The sequence below is a fragment of the Chrysemys picta genome, chromosome 6 (genome assembly GCF_011386835.1).
Source record: "Chrysemys picta bellii isolate R12L10 chromosome 6, ASM1138683v2, whole genome shotgun sequence".
NCBI classification, from domain to species: Eukaryota; Metazoa; Chordata; order Testudines; family Emydidae; genus Chrysemys; species Chrysemys picta.
In genome coordinates, this window is record NC_088796.1 from 71,434,825 (window position 1) to 71,447,784 (window position 12,960).

Below are 12,960 nucleotides of genomic sequence, written 5' to 3' on the forward strand. Positions count from 1 at the left end.
TCTTTTTGTCCTGTGTTTATATAGCACCTAGCATAGCCCATGACTGGGGTTACTGTGATACAAATAAATACTACTAATAATAATTAATAAAAAGGAGAAATGAGAACTAAACCAAACACTTCTTCTGAAGGCCAGCCATGTTCAGATACAGATGAGCGTGCAGAAGATTATTGATACTTAGAGTTAAGAGTTAAACTATGTTCAGAATCTGTAAACTATGGTAACAGCACTGAGTGCACTGACCAGGCAGAAATAACACAGCTCTAACTAATGGCTCCCCACTCTCAAAGAGACTGTGGCATTTGAGCCAGTGAGCCCTCTCATCCACACTGGAGCAGGGGGAGAAAGGAATCCTTCATTCCCCTTAACTCCTCTGCAGCAAGGAATGATCTGGAACATGGAAAAATGGGGTGAGCTGTAGCTGGTAACTGTGTTGTGGTCCCATCTACCCTTCAGCACAAGGTGTGTGTGAAAAAGAGAAAGATCAATCCCTGAGAATTGGAGAAAGGGGCTGAGGATAAAAGGACATTCTACACATACACTACCTGACCCTACAGGATGAGAAGAGGTCTGGTAAAAGATCCTAGCCCATCAACACTGGATTAGGCCCTGGCTTTAGGCCCTTATCAAAAGCCTTTTGAAGCCAGTGGAAAGACTTCCACTGGGCTTTGGATCAGGTACTTGGTGAGAAATGTAATTGGGACTGGTCCCAAATTCAGATTCAGATGAGTGCTGTATTTGGAGACTGCTGCACATCCCTATTAAGTAATGCTCATCAATGTTAGTAAATTGCAAAGTGTAACTAAGAACAAATACTTTAATTGCTATTATTGGCATCAGCTTTCCTGAAAAGTAACATCAGTGTGACACTATGTGTGTGTGTGTGTGTGTGTGTGTGTGTGTGTGTGTGAGAGAGAGAGAGAGAGAGAGAGAAGGTTTTTAAAAAAAAACCTTAATTGTCAAATATTGTCTTCAAACTTTTCCACTTCAATTAATTTCATGAATATAAAAACAGGTAACTTCTCTTCCTACAAAAGACTAGCCCCAAGCTGAAACTCATAATAAACATGGAGTCTGTACATTGAATTTGTAACAATGCTGCATTTTGTAATATATAACTTAAATATGGAATGGTGAAATTGACATGCTGTCTGAAATGTCTCACGACCATGAGTGCCTATCTCAGGGCAGAATGTCAAAAACAGGGCAATCATCCCAAACTTCTGGTATGTTTTATAATTAGATTTCACCAACCTAGTAACAAATGTGAACTTCTGGATCACTATAACAGTCTTACCATGACAGGTTTCAGAGTAGCAGCCGTGTTAGTTTGTATCCGCAAAAAGAACAGGAGTACTTGTGGCACCTTAGAGACTAACAAATTTATTTGGGCATAAGCTTTCGTGGGCTACAGCCCACTTCCTCTTAGGTTCTCCAGTCTATTTTGCCACCAAAGTAAGCTGGACTTAGTAATAAATGGTCACTCACTCCCAAAATCGCTAAATATTCAGGTTGCTGCAGGTCCCAAGAGACCACTCACTTATCGCAGATCAATTGGTACCCTAGATCTTACACCAAAGACACTGCCTATAGCCAATCCTATAATAAACTATCTAAAGGTTTATTAACTAGGAAAAAAGAAATGAGAGTTATTTACAGGTTAAAGCAAGCAAACATATACATCCCAATGAGTTACTATCTATGATTCCTAAAGATGACAAAAATGTGATAATCTGTCAATACAAAATGTCTTTCAGGGTGGATGCAGGGGTAACCCCTGGGGATCTGTGCCTTAGTTTAATGTTTTCGGCTGTGAGATAGTTCAAACAGTAAAGAGATGCAAAATTCTCTTGTGACCCTATTTTATCTTTTACATTTAGTCTTCCAAACTCTGAGATGAGCTCCCTTGCATGTAGGTGTGATAGGGGCATTCACCAATCCTTTGTGTCGTGATGTTCCTTAATGACCCGCTTAATCTTGCTAGGGCTCCTAAATGGGCACGCAGCGTTTTACATGAGATTAATGTATGCAGCAATTTATAAGCATTTCATAGACTCTAAACACTAAATACATGCTTATAAATATATAATACCTATTTTAAAAAAACTGACATACAGGTGAGCTGGTTTGCTCTCCAGCTATGAGTTTGTCAGTTCTTAGCTAACACCTAAGGCCTTGGCCAGAGCTGGCACTTCATTTACCAGTGTCATAGAAACAATTAAAAAATAGGATGTAGTGTTATGGGAGCCAGCAGCTGCTCTTTTCTCACCCCATGATGTTATTCATGTATAAAGTATAATACAATTATATATTTAATACAAATGTAGTTTCATAGTCAGCAGGTAGTGGTGGGTGTGGAAGGACTGCAGGGTCATGTCCTGTCTTTTGGAGTGCAATAGATATAAAAATGTCCGTCAGTTATTTCAAATGACTTATAATTGTTTAATAAATCAGGTGATTTTATGATAACACCATTATAAGCTAGACAATGATCAATATTCAAATATTCTTCTTAATAGTCCCAAACCTGAGAGTAAATCTATAGATACAGTTGCATTCAAATAACACATGCTTTGTGGTATCTGACAAATTGCATTCCAAGCAATGTTATCTCCTATATGTTTAGCTCTACAGAACTTCATAGGAGTCCAAAGTAAGAATTTTTTTTAACTTTATGAACTGTAAGACTGTTGGCCTGAGCTAAAAGGAGTATTCTTTTAAATATCAGGATTAAAAATAGATCAGGGTATTACTTCTGTTTTTTTCAGTCTGTCTGTGGGCCCTAAGAAAAATTATATACCATCTCTCTGCTTCAGCTTCCTCATCTATAAAATGGGGTTAATTCTTCCCTGCCTCTTGCGGTTGGTAGCTGGCTAAATTAATTAATGTTTATAAACCACTTTGGGATCTTCAGATTAAAAGTCCAACAGAAGCTAAACCTATTATTATTGTTCCAAACACTTTCTGCTGAGGGCTTTGCCTATCATCTGTTCAAATACACTTTTTAAAACCAGATAGGAATTACTGAAAGGCTGCCTCAGATACTGAAACATAAGATTGACCATAGTGGGTCAGACCACTGTCCATCTAGCCCAGTATCCTGTCTTCTGACAGTGGATAATGCCAGGTGCTTCAGAGGGAATGAACAGGACAGGCAATCATAGAGTGATCCATCTGCTCCCAGCTTCTTGCTAAACCATCTTGGCTAATAGACATTGATGGGCCTATCCTCCAGGATTTATCTAATTCTTTTTTGAACTCCATTGTAGTTTTCTCCTTTACATCATCCCCTGGCAATGAGTTCTGCAAGTTGATGCATTGCATGAAGAAGTATTTCCTTTTATTTGTTTTTAAACCTGCTGCCTATTCATTTCATTGGATGACCCCCAGTTCTTGTGCTATGTGAAGGGGCAAACAACACTTCCTTACTCACTTTCTCCACATCATTCATGATTTATAAACCTCTGTCATATCACCCCTGAGTCATCTTTTTCCAAGCTGAAAAGTCCAAGTCTTTTAAATCTCTCCTCATATGGAAGCTGTTCCATACCCATAATCAATTCTGTTGCCCTTCTCTGTACCTTTTCTTATCCTAATATATCTTTTATGAGATGGGGTACCAGAATTGTACACAATATTCAATATGTGGGCATACCATGGATTTGTATAGTGGCAATATGATATTTTCTGTCCTATTATCTATCGCTTTCCTCATTGTTTCTAACAATTGTTAGCCTTTTTGACTGCTGCTGCACATTGAGCAGATGTTTTCAAGGAACTATCCATAATGACACCAAGAGCTCTTTCTTGAGTGGTAACCACTAATTTAGACCCCATCATTATGGATGTATAGTTGGGATTATGTTTTCCAGTGTGAATTACTTTTCATTTATCAGCCTTGAATTTCACCTGCCATTTTGTTGCCCATTCACCCAGCTTTGTGAAATCCCTTTTCTAAGTCTACTTTGAACGGCATGATTTGAGTAATTTTGTATCATATGCAGATTTTGCCACCTCACTTACCCCTTTTTCCAGATCATTTATGAATATGTTGAACAGTACTGGTTCCAGTACAGACCCCTGGGGGACACCACTATTTACCTCTCTGCATTCTGAAAACTGACCATTTATTCCTACCCTTTGTTTCCCATCTTTTAACTAGTTACTGATCTATGAGAGGACCTTCCCTCTTATCCCATGACTACTTACTTTGCTTAAGGGCCTTTGGTGGGGATCGTGTCAAAAGTTTTCTGAAAGTCCAAGTATGCTAACTTCAAGACTCCTAGATGTAATGTTTTAACAAAGTACCCTTTACAGTTATTTCCAGTTGAAGGTGCTAGTGTTTGTGTAGTGGGATTTTAGCTCCCACAACTGAAGATCCCATGAAGACTGTGAGTCTGACAGTGTAAATGAAATTTGTCTGTGTCTGATTCACCTTACTCAGAGGGTGTCTCAGGCCTTGGCTACACTTGCGGATTCATAGCGCTGCCGCGGCAGCGCTGTGAAGTGCGAGTGTAGTCGCGCCGCCAGCACTGCAAGAGCTCTTTCGCAGCGCTGCAAGTACTCCACTTCTCCGAGGGGAATAGCTTGCAGCGCTGCGAGCGAGCGTGCAGCGCTGCAGGCACTGATTACACTGACGCTTTACAGCGCTGCACTCGCTGCGCTCAGAGGGGGTGTTTTTTCACACCCCTGAGCGCAGCAAGTGCAGCGCTGTGAATTGCCAGTGTAGCCAAGGCCTCAGACACATTTTTGTGAGAAATGTTCTTGTAACTACATAGAATATAATTTCTATAACATCATACAAATAGTTTACTTACACTGCAGTCTGTAACAAAACAGGATACCACTTTTAATCAATGCTATCAGAGAAGGCGATTTTAAGTTCCTCTCTTTTAGAGGTATTTTAGTGATTGGTGAAACAAAGAATGATTATGGCCCAAGGCATTGCTAGCTTATGCACATCCATTTGTGAAAACATTCTTAGTTTCAGAAGAAAATATTGCAACTTGCTTGTGTGAGCTGCTTAGCTCTAACATCCTTTTATCTTTGATTGGATGCTTTGTTCCTCATGATAAAGGGCAGGGGGTGGGGTGGATTCCATAGATTTTGAAAGCAATATGCAGCGGTTTTTCAGCTGTGTGGCTATAAAGTTAATAGGAGTCATGTAGCTAAAATCCAGTGTTTTGAAATTATACCCTATTAAATGTCCAAACTTCAACTGATGAGAGCAGAGTTTTTAAAATGTGCAGCAATACAAACCCCAGCTGTGATCTTAGCTATCATAAGCTAAGGGAGCTTGAGCTAGGTCAATACTTGTCTGGCAGGCCTCTAGGAAAAACCTAGATGCTGCTGCAGGAAGTGATATGGTGATTCAATAGGGGGCACACAGGCAGCTTGGAATCAGTATGCAAGCAGAGTGCTAGAGCCCAATGTGCTGCTAGAGGTGCCATCTTCAAATGAAACTTAAAGTCACTGGTCCTTAGAAAACCCCATAACACTTTTCACAAGCGTAGATATGTTAACAGTGTTGGTCTAATCAAAATCCAGTACAAGTAAGTTACCTGAGGTAATTGCATTTTACTGACCCACACTTCTCTTGCAGCTCTAATTAGTAGTGTTTTCTGCTCTCATTTTGAATGAGTTATTCTGCACTCATTTTGGCTAAACTATGTCTGGCTGTTTTAAAATCAGTCACAAGAAATTATTTTCCTAGTCATCATCTCAGGAGGTCAGATGAGATGATCACAGTGGTCCCTTCTGCCCTTGGAATCAATGAATCTGAGCTTTTTTTTTTAAAAAAAAAGTTAGCTTTCTGCCCCTTGGATCTGCAGTGCTAGATAGGAAACTGGTGGTTGAATGTGCCCTCTCCTCGTCCTCTGGATCATTAATTACCTACACCTGGCCAGCACAGAACATAAGAGATATCCAGAGGGAGAAGCCCAGCGCTCCTCACTCCCCTCCACAGAGAAGAGGAAAAGTCCAAAATCTTCCTGTAAGGAGGAGTATGATGGTTGATGATCAATCATGCCAGGTGGTCCAGCTGCTTTTCATTTCAATGGTTAATATAGTGTGTTAGGTGTGACATAAGGATCAGCAATGCTGTGGGATCCTGGTGGGGAACAGGCTACCTTTGCTGCTGCAGGTGGTGTCTGGCTTGTGCACTTGTGCCTATCGTTTCTTGTTTAAACTCTGCAGCAGGACTGAAAGGTTACTGCTGGATGCTGGTAATCTTTGTGTCCTGCCTGCTTTGCTTAATTTCAGACACCTCATGTCCTAGGGAATAATGCAAATCTGTCAAAAATCGTAGAAATGTAGGACTGGAGGGGACCTTTAGAGGTCATCAAGTCCAGCCCCTTGCTCTGGGCCAGGACGAAGTAAACCTAACCTAAAAATGTTGGTACTCAGTTTGCTGCTGCTAACACTTGTTGATTTGGGTGCTATGCAGGATAATTGCCCTCATAATAGATATGTGAACTAGTAGCCGGACCACCATGCTTGAGTCTTCAGTAGATCAGCTTTGGGGGAAGAAACAGGCCAGTAGTAGAAGGAGCCAGCATTGTAGTAATATTTCCTCTCTCCTCACCTGTGATACACAAAAGTAACATTTCAAAGAAGCCTGCTAGTCCCTTTCCACTTGAAATTTCATTACTGCAACATTTCAAAATAAAGGTTATTTCTTATGGTGTCCCATGTTTCAAAGCAAAAATTAGACACTAGGAAAATGTGGGTAAAATACAGTTTTTTGGGGGTGCAAAATTACCAGTGATGTAACAGTGCAATTTCAGAACAAATTCTCACCCTAAAATGTGTCATTTTTTCTTGGCTTTGTTTTTATTCAGTCCTCTTTTCAGAAAGCCATCAGACACCATTTTAATAGGCTTCTAAAATCTTACCCCTGCCTATTCAAACTCCTCTGTAAATGTAAATATTCTTTTCCAGTAGATCTTTCCTTCCAAGCAATTCAAAAGCAAATTACATGTTACATGTATATCATTTAACACTGGAGAGGCTTGTTACAGCTCTCTACATTTGTACAGTTGTCTACATTTGTAGACATTAATTCTGCTCCCTTTTCTCTCTGTAGCCCAGCACTGAAAACACATTAGGCTTGGCACTTCTGAAAGCCATATACCAAACTGGAGTGTATTTGCTTACTAACAATGGCATCTGCTTCCAAGCAGGTTGCAGAGGTTGCCTTTCCTGCTCTTTTGGCTGGTTTCATTACTAATTGTACTGGTAGACACATAGCTGCTGACATAATCGGCTTGTCTCATCTGAACATTATGACTCTTCATTTACTGCACCTATGGTGAGATATATGATTCCTGTTCGGGGCCAGCTCCAGGGTTTTTGCCGCCACAAGCAGCAAAAAGAAGAAAAAAAAAAAGCCGCGATTGCAATCTGTGGCACTTCTGCGGCAGCTTTACCGCCGCCGCTTCAGTCTTCACAGCAATTTGGTGGCTGGTCCTTCGCTCCGAGAGGGACTGAGGGACCCTCCGCCGAATTGCGGCCGAAGTGCTGGACGTGCTGCCCCTCTCGCTTGGCTGCCCCGAGCACCTGCTTGCTGGGCTGGTGCCTGGAGCTGGCCTTGTTTCTGAGGGTAAGGTCTGGCACCCGTCAACCAAATGGCCAAGGTGAGAAATCTGTTGTACCAATATGTGATAAATACATACGCAATATGCACCTGTAACTTCACCATTCATTTTTACTTTCTCCAGAATATAACCCAAATTCAATTAATCAAATACATAGATTTTAAAGAGATCCTCCATAATAATTTCTTTATCCTCCTGTTATTCAATATAATTAGTACGTGATAGTTTTCATGAATCATATGGTACATCATCCAAAGTCTATTAATAAAAAAGTGCAACAAACTAGTGGAAAGTGCAGTTGGTTGTCTAACTAGATATACAGAAGATGGTCTTGTGATTAAAACATTGGATGAGAAGTTGAGATTTGGGATTTGTTTCTGGCTCAGCCACAAATTTATTGTGACCTTGAACAAGTCACTTAAGCCTCAGTTTCAGCGTGGATAACAGTACTAATGATACTAGTCTCTGAGTAGCGGGGGGATTGTAATGTTAAATTGCTTTGAGATCTTCAGATGGAAGGGTCTAGAAAAGTGTAAAGTATGAGTTATGATTTTACAACAGTTAAAATCAATTGCTGAATTGGTAATATCCATGATGAAGGGCTGGGAACTCAGCCAAGGCATTTCCTCTGTGTCCTTCCATTGCTTCTTCTCACTCCTTGGGAAGAAATGGAGAGCTGCAAGGGGCCTGGGACATTCTATGCAGAGGCCCTGTGTCTGTGCAGCAGCCCTGTCTTTGCTTTCCTCTGATCTCAGCTTCCCGCTAAACCCACCTTAAAGGGAGAGGTCACCACCATGAGTTGGAGAGTGGAAATGTAATACAGCCTGTGTCTGTGCTAAGTTTCTTGGAAATTTCTGTTGGCTAAGAAGGGAAATACCCACTTCTCCCTTGATCTGCCTACTGCCCTTCTACTCCACTCTGCATAGGTCCTTATGCCCATAAAGCTCCCTACATAGGGTCCAGGGAACCCTGCATGTGTAGATCAAAAGGGCTATCTGCCCAGTAATTTACACTTTACTCATATCTCTTTAAATCCTATTTAAAAAGTGACATTCAAAATGTAGAGGAATTGTAACTGTCGTATTTTCAAATGTTTAAATGTTTCTTTTTTATCGATTTTTAAAATTAATTTTTGGAAGATCCAGTAATGTAACTTCTGGTGAGGGACATGTAAGGAAAAGCAACAACACAAATATCTTAAATTCTCTTTAGCTCCCCAAACCAAAAATATTCTGCACTATGGCTATGACCTGGGTTTTATTGTTAGAATCCTTCAGCATGCTGGGTTTTTGATAATATGATAGACATCAGAATTAGTTTTTTCCTACTATGTATGTGAAATCTTGTACTTCAGAAGGCCAACTCTTCCAAGCAACAGTAAGATGTTTGATTTAATTTATCTTTTAAAATTGAATTTGACCTTGTGAAAAGAGTAGGATTGACAGATTTGAAGACACAAGTCTTCTATCCATAGAGCTAAATGGGCAATGCAGACTCTTCCACACTGCCTCATCAATGAGCTTCAGCCAGGCTAGACGAACCATCTCTTGGGGTAAGAGAGTACTGCAAATTAATCTCCATGCTCATTTGATATTTGACCTCTCTGCTCAGGCTACCTGCCTTGTTGGCATTTAGTACTAATCGTATTGATAGATTTTTTGATGTGGATCCATATCACATAGGCTGAACAGCATACAGTTGGCAACTGTCTGTTTTGAATTCAAACCAGTAACTTCAGCAATGAAAAATTCAGTGTCCTGTTATCAAACCCCTGAGCACTCCCACAACTACCAAGTCCCTTTCATTTAATCTTTTTTTAAGGACGCAGTTGAGCAAAACAGCTAAGCACATGCTTAAGTGCTTTATAGAATCAGGACCTAAATGGACAATTTAAATGTCAAGTCATTTTCCTTGCCTCACACAAACATTGTATGGAAAATCAGTAATAGTTTACAAGGAAATTGCCAACAATAAACATCGGACAAGCTTTCCACATGCATACTGGTGGACTTCTTTGCAACTGTTGAGTTAGTAGAGCATAAGGTACTGCTAACCTGCCCACATGACATAGCAGAAATAGAGGGCACAGCACTACAATGGCTCTGTCCAATTGTTCCTCTCCAGTAGACTTCAGAGAGGAATGATACGTAATTGCTTTTCCTTTCTGAAGAAGCTCACATGTGGAGTCCCTCAGGGATCCATAATACTGTCCTATATTGACTTTCTCTTCAATATATATACGAGATCACTGGGTGAATGGATATTGCAGATCACAAAGCCTAGAATGAAGTGCATGAAAGTTGACAACAAGGTTTTCTTGGTCAATCTGTCTATGAATGAACTTCCAGAGGTGATTGTGTGAATGCAATGTTTGGCCATCTTTAGGAAACACTGCAAAATCTTTCTTTTTGATAAAGCATTTCCACCACAACAAGATACTACATTGACACCCTTTCTATCTGCACTCCCCTGAAGCAAATCAAACAAACTTGAAACTATCAAACAAAGAAATTGACCGACCAACTGAACCAAAACATCCCAAACTCTACCCTAAGCAGAGGTGTTTACTGTGAAAAGGGAGAAGAGCCAGAGATTCCATGAAGTCCACTAGCCCAGATACTATGGTGATGGATGACAGTATAAAACCCTAATACATGACATTGTGAAAATCACTTGAGGTGCTTTCATTTTTATCAAATGTGTCTTGTTGGGTAATACTTCTGGCTTCAAATCTGATATTGGAGATGTGCAAAAGCACTAGGACAACCACATGTTCTTGTTGAACAGCTAAATATGAGATCCAGGTCATCTTATAAATATTTTCCAAGTCTGCTTGTAGCAGTGATAGGTGATAAAAATTTGGGAAAGAGAAAGCAATTTTTAAAAGTGTTTGCAGTAACATGCTAAACAGTTTCATATAAAAATATAAATAATATTTATCTTACAAACATGTGCTTTCTTTGCTTTGTTTCCTGAATTACAATATGTAATAGCTGTGTTGTATACTTTCTTACATTCCATGAAATTACATGTACTAATTGTCACCCCCACATCAGTGGCAGACTGTTGATGAAATCTGGCACAACTTTCAGATGTCTTGCAAGTAAACAGTGTTCATCTTTGGAAATAGCTTATAAATATTCAGGAAAACCTGTCTAATTTCCAACCGAATGAATTGTTGAAGCATAAAAATAAATAAAACCTTTCCCTTTAAAAATGGTTTAAAAAAAAGCCAAATGATGATCGATGCAGTAATTGTTTGGAATAATGAAATGTCCTAATAATGTAGCATGAGACATGGGCCAATGGAAATCAATAGGAACCTTTCTATTGACTCTCAGGGGCTTTGGATCAGGCCCAAAGTTATTTAAAAGGTTCTTCATACATAGCTTTATGTAAAATGGTTATTAACACTGTATTATGTAGGAAAGATATTTTGGGTAATAATAGTATTTTATTTTATCAGTGAATTTTGAAGGAAATAAGATTGTTTGTCCTCCCTCCCTATTCTATATACTTTAAATTTGAAAATCTGCTCACACTAGTAAAACTGTTTTTATTTTGAAGTATTGTAGCTGTTAAGATTAAATTTTATAATTGTAAGCTTCTACTTTATTACCTTTTGTGAGATCGCATACATGGAGCTTTGCTGTTATAGTGAAGAAACAAGGAATTAAAAAAATAATTGCATAATGAATGATGACAAGTGAAATTAGTTTCATAGCAGAAAAACACCCTAGAGACCATTCAGTTTGTCACAGAATCTTCCCAGACACTGCAGCATTAGCTCAGCTGCATGATTCCTCCATATGGCTGAAAGGCCAGGGTAAGCTTTCCCTGGTTGTACAGTTTTATGTCAGGAAAAAAATATCACCAGTGGGTTTGGTTTTAAGTGAATTATGATTAATACTTTTTTCTGATCTGCTTGAGATTGAAGCAGTTACGGTTGAGTGACAGAGTTTTCTTTGGACCTGAATTGATTGTTTGGTTTTAGCTTTGAAAAAACTTGTCCTTTTAAAAAGGGATTTGTATATAAAATAGTAGCAGAACACACCCAGAGAGAACATCCAATGCAAGACAAAGGAAGATGAGGAAGGAGTATATTGCTTGCAAGTGAATATCCTGAATGATTCACAGTGGAATCCATTAAGGGACTCTTGATTGTGAAAGATTGATACTCCTAAAACGAGACATATTAGATTAATATATTGTTACAAACTTTGTGAAATTGAAGCACATTTTGCAAATAATAGGATTCTGTTTTAATCAATACTTAATGCAAATGTTTAACATTATGCTGCTCACTACAACTATGGGTGCAGAAAGTGCCTTTTTTATATATGTATATTAATACACACACACACACTAACCTAATAGAACATTATTAAGGCTGCAAAGTCAATCACTCAAATGTGAAGAGATGCCAGAATTAAGGCTGCCTGTACAACCTTATTGTCCCTTTGTGCATATGCAATATGATAAAGTCTTTAATTACCCAGCCCAACCTATAATTTCTGAATAAGAGAATGAGAGAGCTAGTATATGTATTTTTAAATTAAAATTCTCATTTATTTTCTTGCATGCTTTTATTTAAATTGAACTCTGTTTAGAAACAGAGGGCCTGATCCTTTCTCACTTGCTCAGGATTTACATCCATGTAAATAAGAGGATAGTCAAGCCCAGGGGGGTAGATGTCTGTTTCCACATATTGAGCAATATGAAACCACCATTCAAATTGGTCCTTCATGTCACTTTGACAAAACAATAAAAACTCCATACAGTATTTGTAGGAACACAGGAATTACCATATTAGATCCAATCTGTATCAATTGCTTCAGAGGAAAGTGCAAGACACTCCATAATGGGCAATTTTGGAATAACCTGCTATTGCCTCCATCCCCTATACTTTGTTTCTCATGTGTGGTCAGTTGGCATTTTCCGTGTGTCCATTGGGCCACACCTTATGGGAGGGGACTTCTTAATTCATGCTCCTTTTGAATGATGATCTCAAAAGAGAGAGGCTCCAGACTCGTTTTGTTAGGTTATTTTTTCTCTCTCCAGATAATTCTGAAACATCAGTCTAGGAGAACAGAAATTAAAACAAAAGAAGCAGCATGTATAACAACTGCATAAAGCTCTTTGTGATAAAGGAACAAAAAAGAAGACTGCATTTTATAAAAATTACCTTTTTCTCTGTGACCTTCTTGGCCATCCAGTCTGTAAGAAAGACATACACCTCTACCCCGATATAATGCGGTCGTGGGGAGCCAAAAATCCCTAGTGTGTTATAGCTGAAACCCCGTTATATGGGGGTAGGGGCGGCAGGGCTCCGGCGGTGATTTAAAGAGCTCCGGGCTCCAGCCGC

At 39.3% G+C, this 12,960-nt stretch overlaps 1 protein-coding gene across 7 annotated transcripts in view; it reads left to right on the plus strand.

The window, feature by feature from the left end:
• The window catches only part of KCNN2 (potassium calcium-activated channel subfamily N member 2), a 99,422-nt gene that overhangs the window by 45,104 nt on the left and 41,358 nt on the right, over positions 1 to 12,960 (plus strand). The gene's annotated exons all lie outside the window — the stretch shown is intronic.